Below are 18,661 nucleotides of genomic sequence, written 5' to 3' on the forward strand. Positions count from 1 at the left end.
GCCTGCGTACTGCAAAAAAAAAAAGTAGTCAAGCTGGGAATCTTTGGATCTCCGGTTTCTTCCTTGTTTTTTATCCCATGGCAAAATCCTCCCATAATCCACAGGGTAGTAGGTTTCGCCTTCCTGTCAGAGACAGCTGGGCTGAGGCCTTGGGTAACCCTCCAGTCCTTGGCATCTGACAGACCTGTGATTAAAGAGAGCCCTGTAATTTCTAGCTGGGTGACCTTAAAAATCTTTGAGCCTCAGTTTCTTCATTGGTAAAATGGGAACCATAGTTCTGACCATGTAAGGGAGTTGGGAGGATGGAAGAAAGGCAGACCCTCAGCAGAGGAGATGTGGAGGGGTCCCAGGAGATGTCTACATGGGCTCTCCTGAGTTGCCTGATATTGATTATTTGTCAAGGTCCAGTCTCTGGATTTCAGCCTTGTGAGGTTCAGAATCCGAAAATGGATGCAGATCCACAGAGGGCAGGTGAAGATGGAGAGTTCTTTCATCTTCCCTAAGGGCAACACATGGAGAAGGACAGAGATGCTACAGCGATCTGCTCAGTGGCATGGCTGTGGGGTTTTCCATCTAAGAATGGGTGAGATGAAGGGTGTTCAGAAATGACCTGGGTGCTAACCCTCCCTCTGTGGAGGAAATCATGAGTTTTCTTCATGGTAGCAGAATTCAAATACAGACCTTAAAAATAATTAAGGTACAAAAAGTGTAAAGCCAAAGCTGTTTATTTTTTACAGAGGGGGTTAAATGACTTGCCCCTATTTTCTTGGCTAGGTTAGTGGTTGAGGGAAACAAGCGATCAAGCCCTGTTTGGTCATCAATAAGGAGACTTTTTTCTCTCTTTTGAGAAATCTTTATCTTCTAATCATTTATTTTATTAAAGATTAAAACATTTATAATTGGAAAAAATAAATGTGCTAATCATAGGAAAGTTTTAAAATGCAAAAGAATATAAAGATGAAAAAATAGATCTCATACCCTAGAGATAATCACTATTAACATTTTTCTGTATTTCTTTCCAGTCTTTATGTATATATATATGTACATAATTGGGATCATGCTAATTTCATAGCTTTGTATACTTTATCAATACTTTCTGAGCATTTCTTCGTGCTATTAAACATTTTTCCACGTACTGATTAATATCCCACTGTTTGGATATACCAAGACTTGCTTGATCATGCCCTCACTGATAAATTTTTAGTTTGCATCCAGGTTTTCTCCTCTGCAAATCATGCTCTGTTAGTCTTCTTTTATAGCAACCTTTGGGCATTTCTGATTATTTGCTTAGTACAGATTCCTAGAAGCATAATTGCGGCTGTGCTAGGTTCTTTTATAAAAGGCTTTCCTCCTTCCAGTCTTTGTTTTCCCCAAACTTGGTAGATTGGTCCTATTCTCCATGTGATTGTTACTATAATCAACAGATAGAAAATATGGTATCTCACAGATTTCTGGGCTTTCTTTGTTTTCAAGAGTACACACTGTTTCAAGCATGCTTGGGTTTCTAGGCTCTTGGGATCCTGACCATTGAGCCTAATTACCATGACTCCCAATATCTCCTTGGCAAATGTGTTCTTGAGTTCAAACTAGGCAATCGGAGCGTATGTTTTGCCCTTACGGCCTCCCAACCTTGGCCCAGGCAGTGAGGTGGGCAGCTTCCTCTCTCTCCTTTCTTGATGCATCTCTCTGGACAGTGAAACTGGGCACTGTCAGTTCAGAGGCCACAAGCGGTGAATCTAAGGGCTTCAGTTGGTGGAACTCCAATGGGACAAAGACAGTGGCAGGGAGGGGTGAGGATTCTGCCGAAGTGAACACTCTGCTCAGCCCTTGTCTTCTGCTTTCCTTTCTCCTCAAGATCACAAGGAATGAACCTCCTGCTCCTCTTAGTTTTGTCCCCACCTGTTGCTCCAGACAGGTGTCCTTGACATCGCTCACCCCACTCTGCCATGAAGAGAAACAGAAGCCCGCGTCATATTTTCTCTCACTCTCTCCTCCCTGACGAGGCCGATTCTACTCACTGATGAGCTATTGTAAGGGTTTGTACCTCTAACAAAAACAGGAAGCAGACAAGGCTTAAGAAGCCTTCCTCTTCAACCCCATTCACTTTTTTTTTTTTTTCACTTAGATTCCCTCCGGAAGGAGAAAAACTATCTGGGGAATAATAGTGGGTTCTGGAGGCGTGAAGTCTTGCAGTGGCATGCAGAGCTGGGGAAGAGAAAACCCAGACCTGCTTGTCTTCTGGGCCTTTCCTCAATGGAGTGGATGGGCATGTGGGAGCGAAGGAGAGAGAAGCCAGCACAGAGGCTTGGGAGACTCTGGAAGAGGGACTTGGACTGGTGTTAGGGGTTACCCTTCCCGGTACTTTTCCTCTCTCCCTTCCCCTTTGCGGCCTGTCCTGCCCCCTAGTGGGTGTGGGCTGAAGGGGCAGGACTCCCAGGCAGCTGCACAGTCCCCAGTGGAGAGAGAAGGCAAGGCAAGAGCAGGGACAAGGCTTGGAAATTTCAGACATCAGCAACCTGAGAGAGGAGGAAATCCTTTCTAGAACTCAGCAGGGGTGATGGGGTGGGGGCTTGATGATGATTGCTGTTATTACGTAAGGGATAGGTGGAGAAAAATACCTGGCATTGCCTACAGACATATCCATGACAGACTTGAGTGGGATCTAGGAGGGGATGACGATGATGAAGAAAGAGATGATGAAGGCTACCTTTTGCTGATCTTTCTGTGTGCCAGGCAATGTAGCAGCCCTATAAAGAAAAGTCTTTCTATATCATCCTCATCGCAGCTCTGTGCAGTGGGTATTACTACTACTTTGAAGATGAGAAAGTTGAGGCTCAGAGATACAAACAAGCTTGCCTAAGCCAGGAGCTAGTAAATGCAAGAGAAATTCCAGCCTTAGAGGGACTATCTCTAAGACCCATGCACAATGTTTCCTACTACTGCATTCAATTCAGTAGCTCCCCACAGACTATGGACTGTAATCCCAGCACAGCAGGGGCATAAAAAATGAGAATGACATCACCCTTATTTTTCAAAAGTTTGCAGTCCAGTGATATTTCCAGACCTCACTTGTATTTCTTCCTTGCATTGAGTCCACCCCATTTGACACCCTAAACCCTTCTTAGGATTTCTTCTCCAAGCAGGCACTGAGTCCCTGATCACCTGGCCAGTGGGCTCATTGCCTTTCCTGAAGGCAGAGTGAAGAGAAAGGCAAGAATCCAGAGAACGGCCATGTACCTTCCAGTGCAGGACTCGGTCTGGTTTTCTGGGAATTTAGAGCCTTGAATTCAATCCATGGATGTCCATGCTTCTGCAGAAGGTTAGGGTCCCTCTGGGCACTTTGGCAAGTTTTGCCCTACTGTATCCGGCCAACGCCGAGGTCAGGACTGACATCCCCCTGCGGCTTGGCCTTTGACTTTCATTCTTTGAATATCAGCCCAAAGAATTTCAAAGCCACATTTCACTGCCAAACTCCTTCCCTGACACGGTGCATCTTTCTGATATGTAGCTGTACTTCTCCACCTTTTAAGCTTCCCTGCATGGATCGTTCTGCAGACGGAGGGAAATCAACGTGGTTTGCCATCTCTCTGTCTCGACTGTCATGCTGGCCATCTCCTAGCAGCCCCCCGAGGGGAGGCTCACTGCTTTCTTGCTTGCCTTCTGTGACATTTTTAGCTGTCTTTGAAGTTTTATCCCTTATAGTTTTTTTGTTTTTTTTTTTTTTTTTGCGGTACGCGGGACTTTCACTGTCGTGGCCTCTCCCGTTGCAGAGCACAGGCTCCGGACGCGCAGGCTCAGCGGCCATGGCTCACGGGCCCAGCCGCTCCGCGGCATGTGGGATCTTCCTGGACCGGGGCACGAACCCGTGTCCCCTGCATTGGCAGGCGGACTCTCAACCGCTGCGCCACCAGGGAAGCCCTCCCTTGTAGTTTTGAATTGCACTGTCCTTTCGTCTGTCCAGTTCTTGTTGTCATCTGGACTCTGATTTCAACTTACTCTTTAACCAGGTTGCCCAAGCCTTATTTTTTTCTGTTTTGATTTGAGACAGCTTTTTGCTTATTGTTCAAGTCAGTGTGTACCTTGAATGCTGTGGCTTTCACTTTCAAACATGGCTAAATGTAGCTGGGGTCCTTTGCTAGTGGTTCTCCCAGACCATTGGTTGGGGAAGACATTAAGGGAGGGCATGCTCCGGAAGAAATGCTGGGGGACAGAGGTGACCTTGTCATTGGTTATGAATGAGTTCAAGTTCCTGCTTCAGAGCTGAGGAAGACATGTTTTAGAAGACCTGAGAGGAAGGGAGATTCCTCAAGGCAGCGTGGATTCTACCCAGATGGAAGGGGAGGTCTCCGGGAATTCCCTGGGATCTGTGCTCTGCCTGAGAGGTTTCCAAGAGACATTATCTCAGTACATTCCGTTTTAATAAAAAACATTTAAGGAGATGGCATCTGGGGAGCATGTGTAGCCTACAGAGCTACTATAGGTAAAAAGAATTCTTTTTGCTTGTGGTAAATCCACAACTGCTTGGCCAATGTGGATTTATTGCCACTAAATCTTCCCTGCTCATGGTAAGAGGCTCAAGCTGAGTTGTAACAATCCCACTTCTGTAATGGTTCACACGGGCAGAACTGGTGTGTTGTAGCAGGCATGTCCCACAGAGGATTTCTTATCCATGCTGATTGCCATCCCCGTGTGGCAGTGCCACGAGTGTCATCTAGATTTGTCCAGTGACAGGTTTCCTCCAGACGTGAGAGGTTCCAACACCATGTCAGCAGCACCTACACTTCTCACTGTACTCTTTACAGCTTTTGTCAGATGAGGACATGGTAACTGCCAGTCGTCTCCTTAGAACTTTGAAACAACCTTTTACCCCCTAAAAACACTAAACCTCTTTGTTGACTACCTTTTTTTCTACTTGGATAAGGTATATTATGATTCTCTTCCCACCTCCCCCATGCTACTTACCACAAGAAAGGGGATAACCATCTTCTTTGTTTAATGAAGCACATTGTATTTCATTCTAGCTGTGGAGAATATTCCTTTCTTACTGGGTATTGGTGGAGGATATTGAGAAGACATGACCATTGATTGACCCACGAGCTGGACGTGGGCAACTGGAGGCTCCCCACCCCCTCATCTGTCCTTGGAATATATGTACTTTTTACCTTCCCTGTTCCCAGAAGCTGCCCCAAGGATACAGCCTTGACATAGAAATGTGGTGTTGAGACCATCTGGATGGTATACGTGACTGAACCCAGTTAAGGCCTCTATATAAACTTTTAAGATTATGGTGGGCGGATGCAGAAATCTACTCATTTTGCAGCCACATGAGACAAGCCTCATAAGGAAGTTCCTTTTCTTATTAAACCTGCCACATAGCAATCTGGAGTGGTCTGCCTCTTTCTTTGGTTTCTACCTGCCCTCTGTGAGTCTAGGAGCTGGTAGATTATACCTGGGAAGCTCTCTAAGAGGTTTCAAACTGACACTGGGAAGTATGCATCCTAGATTGGAAGGTCAGAGACTCAACTTTTTGTCCTTTATTTTTTAAAAAACAACAAGATGTATATATCCTCTTATTTCATCTGAGTTTTTTACGTTTCCTCATTAGAAATTAAGAGATTAGACCCGATGACCCCCTTTACAAGATCCCTTTTCCATTCTAAATGCCAAGGGTGCTTCTCAGAATAATGTCTGCAAAGGTCATACCTGGCTTGCTCAGAGTTCCTTTCCCTTTCCCTTTGGAGGCACGCAGTGTGCTTCTAATAGCGGTAAGACTTTAGAGCATGTATTGTCCTTTCTTTATGATGCCCCATCCAATTGATAACCAGCTACTACCAGGCAGTTGAATCTCTTAAACCATGCAATATATGTCCAGGGTTTTCTTTTTTAAATGAACTCCAACATCCTAATAACTAACTTTATTGAGCATATAGTATATATAGGGTATTCTTCCAAGCCTTTACATGTAAAGTCACTTTTGATATCCTATGAGGTAGATTCTTTTCTTTTTTTAAAAAAATTTATTTATTTTATTTAATTATTTTTGGCTGCGTTGGGTCTTCATTGCTGTGCGCAGGCTTTCTCTAGTTGCAGCGAGTGGGGGCTACTCTTCGTTGCGGCAGGAGGGCTTTTCATTGTGGCAGGTGGGCTTTTCATTGTGGCAGGTGGGCTTTTCATTGCGGCAGGTGGGCTTTTCATTGCGGCAGATGGGCTTTTCATTGCGGCAGATGGGCTTTTCATTGCGGTGGCTTCTCTTGTTAAGGAGCATGGGCTCTAGGCACGCAGGCTTCAGTAGTTGTGGCACGTGGGCTCAGTAGTTGTGGCTCACAGGCTCTAGAGCATAGGTTCAGTAGTTGTGGCTCACGGGCTTAGTTGCTCCGCGGCATGCGGGATCTTCCTGGACCAGGGCTTGAACCTGTGTCCCCTGCATTGGCAGGCGGATTCTTAGCCACTGCGCCACCAGGGATGTCCCTATGAGGTAGATTCTATTATTTATCCCCATTTTACAGAGAAGCAAACCAAAACGTAGAGCTGATAAATTACTTTCCCAAGGTCATATAACAGCATGGTAAAACTAGGATTCCAGTGCAAGCTATCTAACACCTGAGTTTGTGCTCTTTTAACCTCCAGGTTAAATCTGCATTTGTGCAAATGTGGTTTTGTTTTTTGTTTTTTCTCCACAGCCTCAATTATTTTAGGTTCTGTTCGCAAGTGCAGTAAATTGCCCAAATGTTAGAGTCTAGAACTTACATATATGTCTTGGAGACATGATTTGACTCAAGTTGTATGTAAACCTGTATAACACCAAACTATATACAAAATCCTAGGATGAATAAGCTTGACGTTGTTTCCTGGAAAGAGATGATTATTGCCTCTACTACGGGTAGATATTGATTGGGAAACTTGACTCTGGTTATATTTTCTGATAGGAGACCCTGGTCTTTTCCTTGAGCCCCTGGCCATAGCCTCCTGTTTCAGGCTTTAAGAAGACACTGAGCATTGCTTGTCTTCGTGAATGAGAAATATTGCCTGGTCACTCAGAGGGAAACTGCCTGGTGGATGTGCTTTGGCAGTGACAGGATATGGCTCCAGCTGCAATCTCTGGTCTCCCTTCTTCTATACTCACCCTGGTTTAACCAAAACCAATAACCACCCTCCCAAAGGTTTTTCTCAGACTCAGGGGATGCCCCCACCCCCATTTTGAGAAATGCTTATAGCACCTAGCACTAGGCCTGGCACATGATAAGCACTCAATAAATATTTGTTACTTCATGGCAAAATCGATCCATTCAGCAGTGATTTTTCACCTTTCCCAAAGACTCACTGCAGGGTTCCTTTTAACGGCCAGCTCCCCTAGCGCATTTAAAATGCGACTTGATTTATGGGAATTCCACATACATGGTTCTGCAGGGCCACATCAGTCGTGTAAACTGAGATGCTTGTGCTGCTGGGTTCCCACTGACCTGGCGTGTTGGCAGCTCTCCTCCACCAGCTCTAAATGCACACAAACCCCGGGGCTGCTCTCCCTCCTTTTACCACAAAGAAGCTCATTTTGTGAATGAGCAGCCACTGCCAACAGCAGGATGGTATTCCCAGTGACCTTTGCCCAGGGATTGGATTCTCGCCCAGCAGGGAGACAAGGTCTTAGGAAAAGGTTAGTTCATTGATTGCCACAGCCTGCTGGGCTGAGGTCTGGGGAGGAAAAGACTCAGAGAACTTTCCTTTTTTCATGAATCACCTCGGAGAAGCCACCCTTCCCGCCTGTGTAGCTGTCTCTCTTCTTTGTACGGGCATATTGGGTCCCGTTCAGAAGGGAAGTTTTATTGCTTCTGCTGCTCGTGCTCATGCCTTTTTTTTTTTTGTAGCTGTGAATAATAATCATTCTAGTTTGGCTTTGCCATTTCCCACCAGTAATTCTGGGGTCCTCATGAGCTTCACCCCATCCTCCCCTCACCCCCGTTTCCTCCTCCGCCTCACCGTGGCTTTTTCAGTTTGATGTTTTTAGGTATCAAAGGAAGGTCTCCAGGAACCCTGCAACTAAAGACTTTAATGAGGACCATGCCCAAGAAATCCTGGCTGCCAAAGATATGAGGATGATTTATGTCACTCACTCACTCCCTAACAGCAAGAGAACTATTTGTAAAAATAAAAAAACTGCTCATATGGAATTAAACAAGAGCATAGCTGCTTCCTTCCAGAACCCAGGAGCTTAACAAAGAGCATCCACACTCTGTCGCCAGCAGCACAAGGCTCAGGGCCGTTATTAGTCTTCCTGTCACATAAAGCTAAATCCTGTTAGCCCCGGCCGCGGCGCACACTCTATCGGTGGAACTCAGGAGGCACGTTCCCCAGGAAAGCGCAAATGGCACCAGACACGGAAGGGTATATGCGCTCACCCTCAGGCCTAGGCCGAGCCGCGCTGAAGGTTGAGAGCCCACCAGGACCGCGGGGCTGCTGCTGTGGGGGACCCTGAAACTGGCTGCAGGGTATTTAGGGTCCCCCATTTGTTCCTGGCATCGAGTTGAGTGACTCATGGATACCTGTTGGGTTCTGGCCAGCTCTGTGGAGAAAGCGCTGGAGGGAAGATGTAAACTCTAATGCCTCTACCTTCTCCTCTTTGAACTGAGGTTACCTCATAGTGTTGTTGTGAGCAGGAACGGGATCGAGCACAGAAGGCAGAACACAATGCCGACATACATGCTACTTATTCTTCTTCTTCTATATTGTGGCTGCCATGAAATGGTGCCTCTCAGACCTCCTGCAGCAGCGACGGTGATTGACTAATGGACTGTCCTGTGTTCTCTCATGTGATGGGCAGTCAGGTGTGGCTCCCAGACAGGACACAGAAGAGGCACAAGAAAACAAAGTTCATTATATTCACAGGTCCTAGAAAGGGAGTCGCCACATGCCACGAAGGGTCCCAGGGGAAGAGCTAGCTTCCAGTCAAGTGGCCAAAGACAAGATGGAGGGGAACACCTAGTTCTTTACTGTCTCTTAGAATTGGCTAGCCCCTGGAGGAGCAGACTCCAGCCAGAAAAGGTTTTTCAAGATGTCAAAACATCTATAGAAAATAAAAAGTATATACAATGGATGGTCCTAGCTGGTGAGCTCTAGATCATGTTGGCACCATGATTGCCCCAAGGCCACACTTCTCACAGGTGCTCCAAGCCATTGATAGAGCGTGGCAGGGATACCGGTACAGGCTCATTCTTGAGAGACCTGGGACTCCTCTGGCAGCAACTTTAGCTCAAGGACTCCCCAGAAGTTGAGCCTGGCTCAATCTGGGAATTGGGCTGCTCCCTGAGACGCTTCCACCCCATCTCCCTCACAGGGGTCAGACCAACGTTAGGTTTGAAGGCTCTCCCTGCATTTTGTGCTCACCCTCGAACCTGTTTTCTCCCACAGACAGTTTCTCCAATAGCAGGAGTAATCTGTTCTGTGTCTAAGTCTCTGTCTTGGTGTCTGCTGCTTGGGGGATGAACTGACACTCATCAGCCTCTGTGTCGCTTCAGGACCACGCTTACTAGTGCAGCACAGCACTAGTACAGAAATTGCTAGTAAATCAACTCCTCTGACACATGGACATGCGCCCACTCTTTCACTTAGTCACTTAACCTTAAAAGCGTTGAATAAATATGCAAAGAGTGCTGTAGACCGAATGTTTCTATCTCCCCCAATTCCTGTGTGGAAACTTAATCTCCAGTGTGATGGTATTTGGAGGTGGGGCCTTTGGAAGGTGATTAGGTCATGAAGGTGGAGCCCTCATGACTAGAATTAATGCCCTTATAAAAGAGACCCCAGAGAGCTCCCTTGCCTCTTTTGCATGTGAGGACACAGTGACAAGAAGGCCATCTACGAACCAAGAAGCGGGTCCTCACGAGACACTGAATCTGCTGGCACCTTGATCTCGAATTTGCCAATTTCCAGAACAGAACCGTGAGAAATAAATCTCTGTAGTCATCCAATCCAGTCTATGGAATTTTTGTTACAGAATCATAAACGGACTAAGAGACTCTCATCTACGGGCTGACAGGCTGGAGTGCGCACATACACAAATAATCATAGTAATATGGTTAATATTCAAGTAAAAAAGGCAAGAATCCACAGGAGGAAGTCCTTATTTTGCCAGGGCTGTGGGAGTAGGTAGGGATCAACAAGGAAGGCTTCATTAAAGGATATTTGAACTCAGGTGAAAGACGCACACTCCACACTGTCACCCCATCTGCAGTGTGACCCAAGGAGCAAACAAGGAAGAAGAGGAGCCCGTAAGAGGTGTAACAAAACATCCTTCGATGGGCTTTCTCCCTCCTCTTTCAGTGCCTCTTACAGTGGCTGTAAAGTAGCAGTAATTATCCACAGATTGGAGACATATTCCACCTTGTCAAGTGGAAAGAGGCACAAATGTCCTGAGCTTGTGCACATTGGAAGGCAACTGTCAGACAGGTGAGCCAGTCTGAGAGACCACGGGGGACCAGCAGCCCACACTTCAGTTGCACACCCAGAGCTCAGCCTGACCCCAGATCCAGCCTCCATGGTCAAACGGGGATCTGTGATGGGCTGAATGGTGTTCCCCAACAGCCCAATTTCATACGTTGAAGTCCTAAACCCTAGTACCTCGGAATGTGACAGTATTTGGAGTGAGGGTGTTTATAGGAGTAATGAGGTTAAAGGGAGGTCATCTGGGTGGGCCCTAATCCAATTTGACTGGCGTCCTTATAAGAAGAGGAAATTGGGTGTAAAGACACAGGGAGAGAAAAGACAACGTGAAGAGTCCCGGGGAGAAGATGACCATCTATACACTAAGGAGAGAGGCCTGGAACAGATCCTTCCTTCAAGACCCTCAGAAGGAAACACCCCTGACCTTGATCTTGGACATCTAGCCTTCAGAACTGTGAGACAATAACTTTCTCTTGTTTAAGGCCCCCAACCTGTGGTACTTCGTATGGCAGCCTGAGCAGAATAATATGACTCCTCCTTTTCTCCTTACTTGGGGAGAGGATCAAGCCCCATTCTGCTCCCAACCTTAGCACAGAGCGGTGAGCCAGGAAAGATGGTGTTTTTCTTTCCCACAGAACTGGGAATTAATCTCTAACCACGGGAGAGAGAGCAGGGGAGGTGTAGCCTGAAGAAAAACAGAAAGCTGGACTTACCACAATGCAACATGGTCATGTAAGATGAGGAAGAATTGTCCGTCCAAAGAACACAGGTCCCAGAGCCTCAAAGGCAAAAATTGGGGAAGATACACTTTTGCACCATCGATTTTAATGCACAGATGCTATTGGAGAGTGAGGCAAGTTATTTTGCAGGACTAAAATTGGAGATAGGCTGCCTGATAAGGATCAGGGTAGATCAGTTGCACTGCAGTCCAAAAAGGAAGAAAAATGAGGTGAAAAGAGGGACATGCTTAGGGACTGCAACCTAAACAGCAACTCGCATGAAGCCTTCCTTTTGCCCCCTGAGAAGCCTGAAATGGGAATTCGTGAGAAGGCTGAGTGATACCTCAAACTCACATCTTGACATTGCTGGAAAGGAAGGCTTCATTGGCCCTGAGTCAGAACCAAGAAACATGAGTAATTTTAACTTGCAGGGTGTGATGTGACAATCCAGTCACTTTCCTGGGGACAGATCAAGTCGGACTGTGACAGATACTACATTATACCAAACCGTGTCTGCTGGGAGCTAACCAATGGCCAAGGCAGGGCCTGCGATATCTTACTGCCCAAACCATCTCCCTGAAGTAAAACATTTCTTGGAATTGCTTTGTTCACCCTGGCGTTTTTTGACCTACTGGGGGGAAGTTTCCTGCTAAAGCATTTTCTTTTTCATCTTTATGTAAACAACAGAAATGTGTGGGGTTACTAAGCATAAGTCTCCCCGCCCAAATATACACACTTAACGTATGTGCCTCTTTTTAGTGTCCCTGAGGTGAGACCAAGGTGCCCAGTGCACCTAACATGACTTTAGGCCTGTCTCTCTTCCAACATAATTTATGGAGTCCCCTCCACCTGACCCCGTATGCCCAGTGCCTACAGGAGTAGAACAAATAGCCAACAATGAAAGACAGGAGAGAATTAGGGTCTAAATTATACGTGTCCTCACCCCCACCCATGCTGAGGGAAGCAGCTCAGAGAGAATCCACAGCCACTGTGAGGGGCAGCGATGTTAGAAGGGCAGAGGGCAACCCTGGGATCTACAGGGGGGACAACAGCAGAAACCACAGCTGAGGAGAGAGGACTCTGGGTGACAGCGGCAGCTGCATAAGAGAGAGTCGCCTTTCAGGGGAATTCATTCATTTACTGAGCCCCTAATAGGCACTAGGAGAATGAGGTCCAGGGAATGGAGAGCCACAGGGGTCCATCTTGAGATGCACATTGTGGTCCGTGGAACTGAGTGACTGCCCCTGCCCCCCTGCACTGGCACTAGTCTGGGGAAGCCCTGTTCTTTTTCTTCTCTCCCTTCTCCTAACCATGTCTTTTCCTATCACCATTAGGAATATGCTTAGGCAGCAGAAGCCCTATTCTGTATTTCCAGTCCTCTTTCTAGAGTGGCAGAAATGGGCATTTCTATTTGGGTATCTTGTTGGCATTTTATACTCATCAACTTCCCCAACTCTTCTGCCCTCCCCTCCATGAACAGACAAAAGCCCAAAGCAGCTCTTAACACACTTCTTCATTTGTGGGATCAAAGCTTCAATCTCCTTTGACTCCTTCCTCTTCCTCCCAGTCCAGTCAACTACCATGTTATTTTTGACTACCTATACAAAGTGTATGGAAGATGCACTTTCCTTCCCAACCCAGCTTTCAGCACCACTGTCCCTTCTGTCACATCATCCTTCACATGCATCGCTGCAGCGTTCTCCTAAGGTATCCTTTTGTCTTCCTTCAAAATCTACCTCTGTCCTTCCTCCATTATCCTCACTGATGGAAGTCCCTTCGAATTGGCAGCCCAAATGCCACCATTTCCTCCATGAATTCTCCATAATATGCTCAGTGAGCTATGGGCTCTTCCTCTTCCAAAATCACACAGCCAAATTTATCTTTGCTTGCGTACATGAAGATGCCTCCCAGGCTTCTTTTCTTCATAACAGGTTCTTGTGTGATTCCCTCTGTGCCCCATATGAGCCTAGTCAACATTTTACTTGACTTCTCCACTTGGATAACTTACAGGCACCTCAAATTCACATGTCCTCTATTTACTACTTACAAATATTTCTTTTCATTGTTCAAATGCATGTTTTTATATCTGTGAAAATTATTTGGTATCTTAGATAGAAGTGGAAGACATCATAATTTTTCCCTTTAATATTAATGGAACTATTTTGGTATTTAACAGTTTTTCATTTAGTGGAAGGAAGGGTTTTCAGGAACAAATTAAAGTTCTTAAGTGAGGGAAGGGACGGGTATACATGGTTTACAGAAGGCAATCAATGAAGAGCTGAATAGACAAACAAAAGATCCTACTGTTCCTCAGAACCTGAGCTGGCCCTGGAACCCAAATCTCATAGGCCAGTATGCTTTCTCTATACCATATTCCATCCTGCCTAGGATGATAATTATTTGCATACAAATCTTATCTTTTCATTCTTGACTCCTTAAAGTCAGGCCTCTTTTATTCTGCTTATAATTAAACTGACCTTTCCGTTTAAGGTGCTTCTCAGTGCACAGCCTTGGCAAATTGATTGTAGAACCACCCACCACATTTATTTATTCAGCAAACATTGACCGACTTTGCTGAATAGGTCAGGCACTGCACTAGGTACCGGGTATCCAAAGATCAGAGATGAATGCAATATCAAGATGCTCCCTGACATCAAGATGCTCAAAATTTAGTAAGAGAAAAAGAGGAAAATCAAAGAGTTAAATATAGGGGGAAGAAAGAGGCAAAGCCTCTAATGGAAGAGTAAAGAGAGGTTGATGGTGGGAATGATTTGACTCTACCACAGGGAAAGAAGGATTAGAGGAAGGTTTCAATGGAAAGGACGCTAGAATGTGATCCTGAAGGACAAGTGTTAGCAATCGAGGAATGTTGGTTGACATCGCCTCCAAGGCACTGTTAGCTTGGGCTCTGGAATTGTTCTTGAGGTTGGATTGTTGTTTACCCTGGCGAATGTAGAAATCAATGAGAGAAAAGAATGAATGAAGACTTGAACACTGACCTCAAAGCTGGGGAGAATTCATTCCTCATGCATCTTAGATTAATTCAAAGAAAAGGAATAGAGAGGATTATCAATAGTTCTTCCTTGTTGAGTTTTCTCCTTTCATTTTAAACTTTGCTACAGCAACATTCTCTTAAAGCCTCTCAAAGGTATGAGACTGTCAGTTGGTTATTATGACTGAAGTGGAAGGGCTGGAAGCATTTTCAGAGGTATCCAAGTGCATAAGGTGCAACTATTAGGTAATGAGTTGGAATTTTAACAGTCCTGGACGCATACAACTTAATGAGCATGGTCCCCCAGGGAGGAGGTCAGCTGCTTATTCCAGTGATTTTGCCATTACTGAAAACATTCTGAGAATGCATGTCTCTCTGGAAATTGTCTTCAAACCTACAACATTCTTTTGAATTGCCCTGATGACGGGTAAACCCTAGTCCTTTGAGTCTAAATTTTTACTTATGTGTGACAGGTAGTTTTCCAGACCATACCAGCCCCGGGGGAATAGCTTAATGATAAGTCAGTGACATAAGCCCATTACTCCATAGCCTAGCCCCACCAGCTGGTTTGCTAGAATTCTGAACCACTGCATTCTGCCTCTAGGTGTACGTGTGGCAAGTGAAGACCAACACCGCGGTGGAGAGGGGGAGAGTGGGGATGAGTTTTTACAAATAGGCTTATTTTAATTTATTCATCTGTCTTTTTCTCCATAACTCATCAATTGTCTGGCAACCAATTCCAATCCACTCAGTGGGAGCCCAGTGGGTCCCACTGAATCTAGAAGATACTTTCTGGAGATACCCCATGTGGTAGCTTGTTCAAAGATCGATACTATCAATTCCTTCTCTCCTCATATGCTCTTTCAACCCACCGTTAAGAAATGAAGTCTGTCCTCCATCTGCTAAAGCCTGGGCTGACTTGTGGTTGCTTTGGCCAATGGAATATAGCAAAGGTGACATTATACTAATTCTGTGCCTAGACTTTGAGAAGATTGGCAACTTCTACTTTCTGCATCTTGCATTACTCGCTCTTGGGATGTTTCTCCTAGGAACCCCACCACCACGCTATGAAAAGTGTAAGCCAGGGGCTTCCCTGGTGGCGCAGTGGTTGAGAGTCCGCCTGCCGATGCAGGGGACACGGGTTCGTGCCCCGGTCCGGGAAGATCCCACATGCCGCGGAGCGGCTGGGCCTGTGAGCCATGGCCGCTGAGCCTGCATGTCCGGAGCCTGTGCTCCACAACGGGAGAGGCCACAACAGTGAGAGGCCCACGTACAGCAAAAAAAAAAAAAAAAAAAAGTGTAAGCCATGTGGAGGTCAAATGTAGGCACTCTAGTTGACAGTCCCCAGCTGAGCATCCAGCAAATAGCCTGTGTCGACTGCAGCGGTGTGAGTGGACCTTCTTGGACGTCCAGTCCATTGAGCCTTCAAATAACTCCAGCATGAGATACTCCAAGTGAGAACCGCCCAAATGAGGCTAGCAGGCACACAAAACCATGAGAAATAATCTATTGTTGTTTTAAGCAAGTTGAATTTTGAGATAGTTTGTTATGAAGCAATAGAGAAGCAGAATGTCCCATACCCTATTATACCAGCCCTGTGCCAACATGGCTGACTCACTGGCACTGCTGTCCGTGACATTCCTCCAAGCAGCCCACCCACAATTCGTACCTTTGGTAAGTAACCTCTATTAGGCATTGAAGCTGAGCATGTGACGCTGAGTCCCTGGAATAGCGTGTCCATCTCAACTACCAGCCAGAAATGACCATTTTCCTATTCTTTCCTTATTCTATAGCTAAAACCTAACCAGTGGGAGGAAGTAAAAGAATTTGTTTTTGGTATGAGGTGGGGCTATATTTTGCCAGAACCTTGGCCATCTAGGTGGTAATTCCCTTGCTTCAGACCCTGGGCCTAAGAGGACAGAAAATTCAAGTCCTCAACTTTTTCACCCATGTATACCCCACTTCCCACTATTTTCTCTCCTCACCTTCTAGCTAGCCACTTACCCTAGAATTTGTCCAGATGATTCAACTTAATTTCTTTCTTAAAAAATAAATTTATTATTTTATTTATTTATTTTTGGCTGTGTTGGGTCTTCGTTGCTGCACGTGGGCTTTCTCTAGTTGCAGCGAGTGGGGGTTACTCTTCACTGCAGCGCGCGGGCTTCTCATTGTGGTGGCTTCTTCCGTTGCGGAGCATAGGCTCTAGGCACGTGGGCTTCAGTAGTTGCGGCACGCGGGCTCAGTAGTTGTGGCACACGGGCTTAGTTGCTCCATGGCATGTGGGATCTTCCCGGACCAGGGATCGAACCCATGTCCCCTGCATTGGCGGGTGGATTCTCAACCACTGCGCCACCAGGGAAGCTCCTCAACTTAATTTTTAAAGACTAGCACAGTGCTGCACATTCATGAAATGCTAAAAAAAAAAAAATCCATTTGCTGTTTCATTTATTCATTCACAAAGTATTCATTTAGATGCTTATTTCATGCCAGGTACTATACTAGGTATTAGGGAGAAAATAAGCTCAATTTTTCAAAACTTAAAAAAATAATATGGGTATGCTGGAGTGGGGAAAAGAGGAGAGGAAGAAAGCTTTGCAAGATATGGAAACCAGAAAAAAAAATAAAGAGCTAAGACTCAAAAGGGAGATGAGTGATGAAACTATGGAATTCTGTTTTCAGTTAAAATAAAGTTGTCATTTATACAGTAATGAGACTGACTTCTTTTGAGGCTCATATATCAATCCTGAAGGCGATTTCAAAATAGTATGCATGTCCAACATGTTTTGAGCAACAGTGACATAACTGGAAATAGTGTAGCCTCCTAGGGTGACTTTGAATGGGACTGTCCTCACTGGCATGTGAGCAGTGCTTGTGGAGCTGTTAAAGAAAAAAATCAATCACATCAGTAACTACTTCAAAGATGGGAGATGTATGAGTGTGTTATGTAGTTTTGCCCAGTTCAGCAAAGGAAGCAGAGGTGTCTACAGTGTTGTTTCTTCTCCATCTCCAGCTTTAAGACTCTAAGGAGGCGAATGTGTCAGAGACAGAGATTCTCCCCTTGGTTTCAGCTCAGCTGAGTCAGAGTCAGGGTGCTTACTATCCAGAGCTCTGCCCCTCAACTCTCCCACCGCCAAGTCACCATCAGCTCTCACCTAGATCATAGCAGTAGTTTCCCAGCTGGTCGTCTTGCTTCTGTACTTGCCCACCTCCCACTAGCTTGTTCTCTACCCAGCAGCCATTGGGATTCCCTTAAAATGAAAACTGAAGTATTAAAGTTTCTCTGCCCAGAACCTTCTAGTGGTTCCCTATAGCTCAGAATAAAAGCCCAAGTCTTTGTAATGGTCCATAAAGTGCTTTAGGGTCAGCCGCAATTCCCAGCCACCTCTCTGACCTCGTCCCCTAGCCCTCTCCCTGAGATGCTCAGCACTTTGGGCACATTGCTCACCTGACCATTTCTTAAACAAACCTTTACACGTGCTCTTCCCTCTGCCTGGTACCCTCTCCCCTCAAGTAGCCACATGACTCACTCCCTCACTGCCTTTAGTCTCCGCTGAAATGTCACCTTATGTGTGCGAGGTTTTCAATCTCCATTCTTTTAACAAGAGCAGCTCTTAGCTCTTCTTAGCACTTCTTATCCTCCTCACCTTGCCCCATTTTTCTCCCTGGCACTCAGAAGCACACACATGACTTTTTTTTTTTTTTAATTATTTATTTATTTATTCATTTATTTTTGGCTGTGTTGGGTCTTCGTTTCTGTGCGTGGACTTTCTCTAGTTGCGGCGAGCGGGGGCCACTCTTCATCGCGGTGCATGGGCCTCTCACTGTCGCGGCCTCTCTTGTTGTGGAGCACAGGCTCCAGACGCGCAGGCTCAGTAGTTGTGGCTCACGGGCCTAGTTGCTCCGCGGCATGTGGGATCCTCCCAGACCAGGGCTCGAACCCGTGCCGCCTGCACTGGCAGGCAGATTCTCAACCCCTGCGCCACCAGGGACACCCCACATGACTTTTTTGTTCACTGTATCCCCCAACTAGAATGTTAGCTCCCAATTCACCCCAAACGTCTGTTCCCCCACTTGGTGTCCATACAGATTGGGACTGACATATATACACTGCTACGTATAAAATAGATAACTAATGAGAACCTTCTGTATAGCACAGGGAACTCTACTCAGTGCTCTGTGGTGACCTAAATGGGAAGGAAATCCAAAAAAGAGAGGATACATATAGCTGATTCACTTTGCTGTACAGTAGAAACTAACACAAAATTGTAAAGCAACTATACTCCAATAAAAATAAAAAAGATACAATGTTATCTCCAAGAGACAGGTAATTTTTGTTTGCTCACTACGATATTTCCAGCATCTACAACTGTGTCTGGCACAAAGTAAGCACTCATGTAATAGTTAAATGAATGACTTAATTAGTTACCCCCAATGGAAGAGGAGAGGGAATTCATAACCACAGGAATGGCTTCAGTACTTGAATCGCCAGTCCAAAGTTTAATTTGGGGGTAGAGTC

The sequence above is a fragment of the Delphinapterus leucas genome, chromosome 11 (genome assembly GCF_059928025.1).
Source record: "Delphinapterus leucas isolate spDelLeu-1000000601 "Yukka" chromosome 11, BTC_Dleu_Yukka2, whole genome shotgun sequence".
NCBI classification, from domain to species: Eukaryota; Metazoa; Chordata; class Mammalia; order Artiodactyla; family Monodontidae; genus Delphinapterus; species Delphinapterus leucas.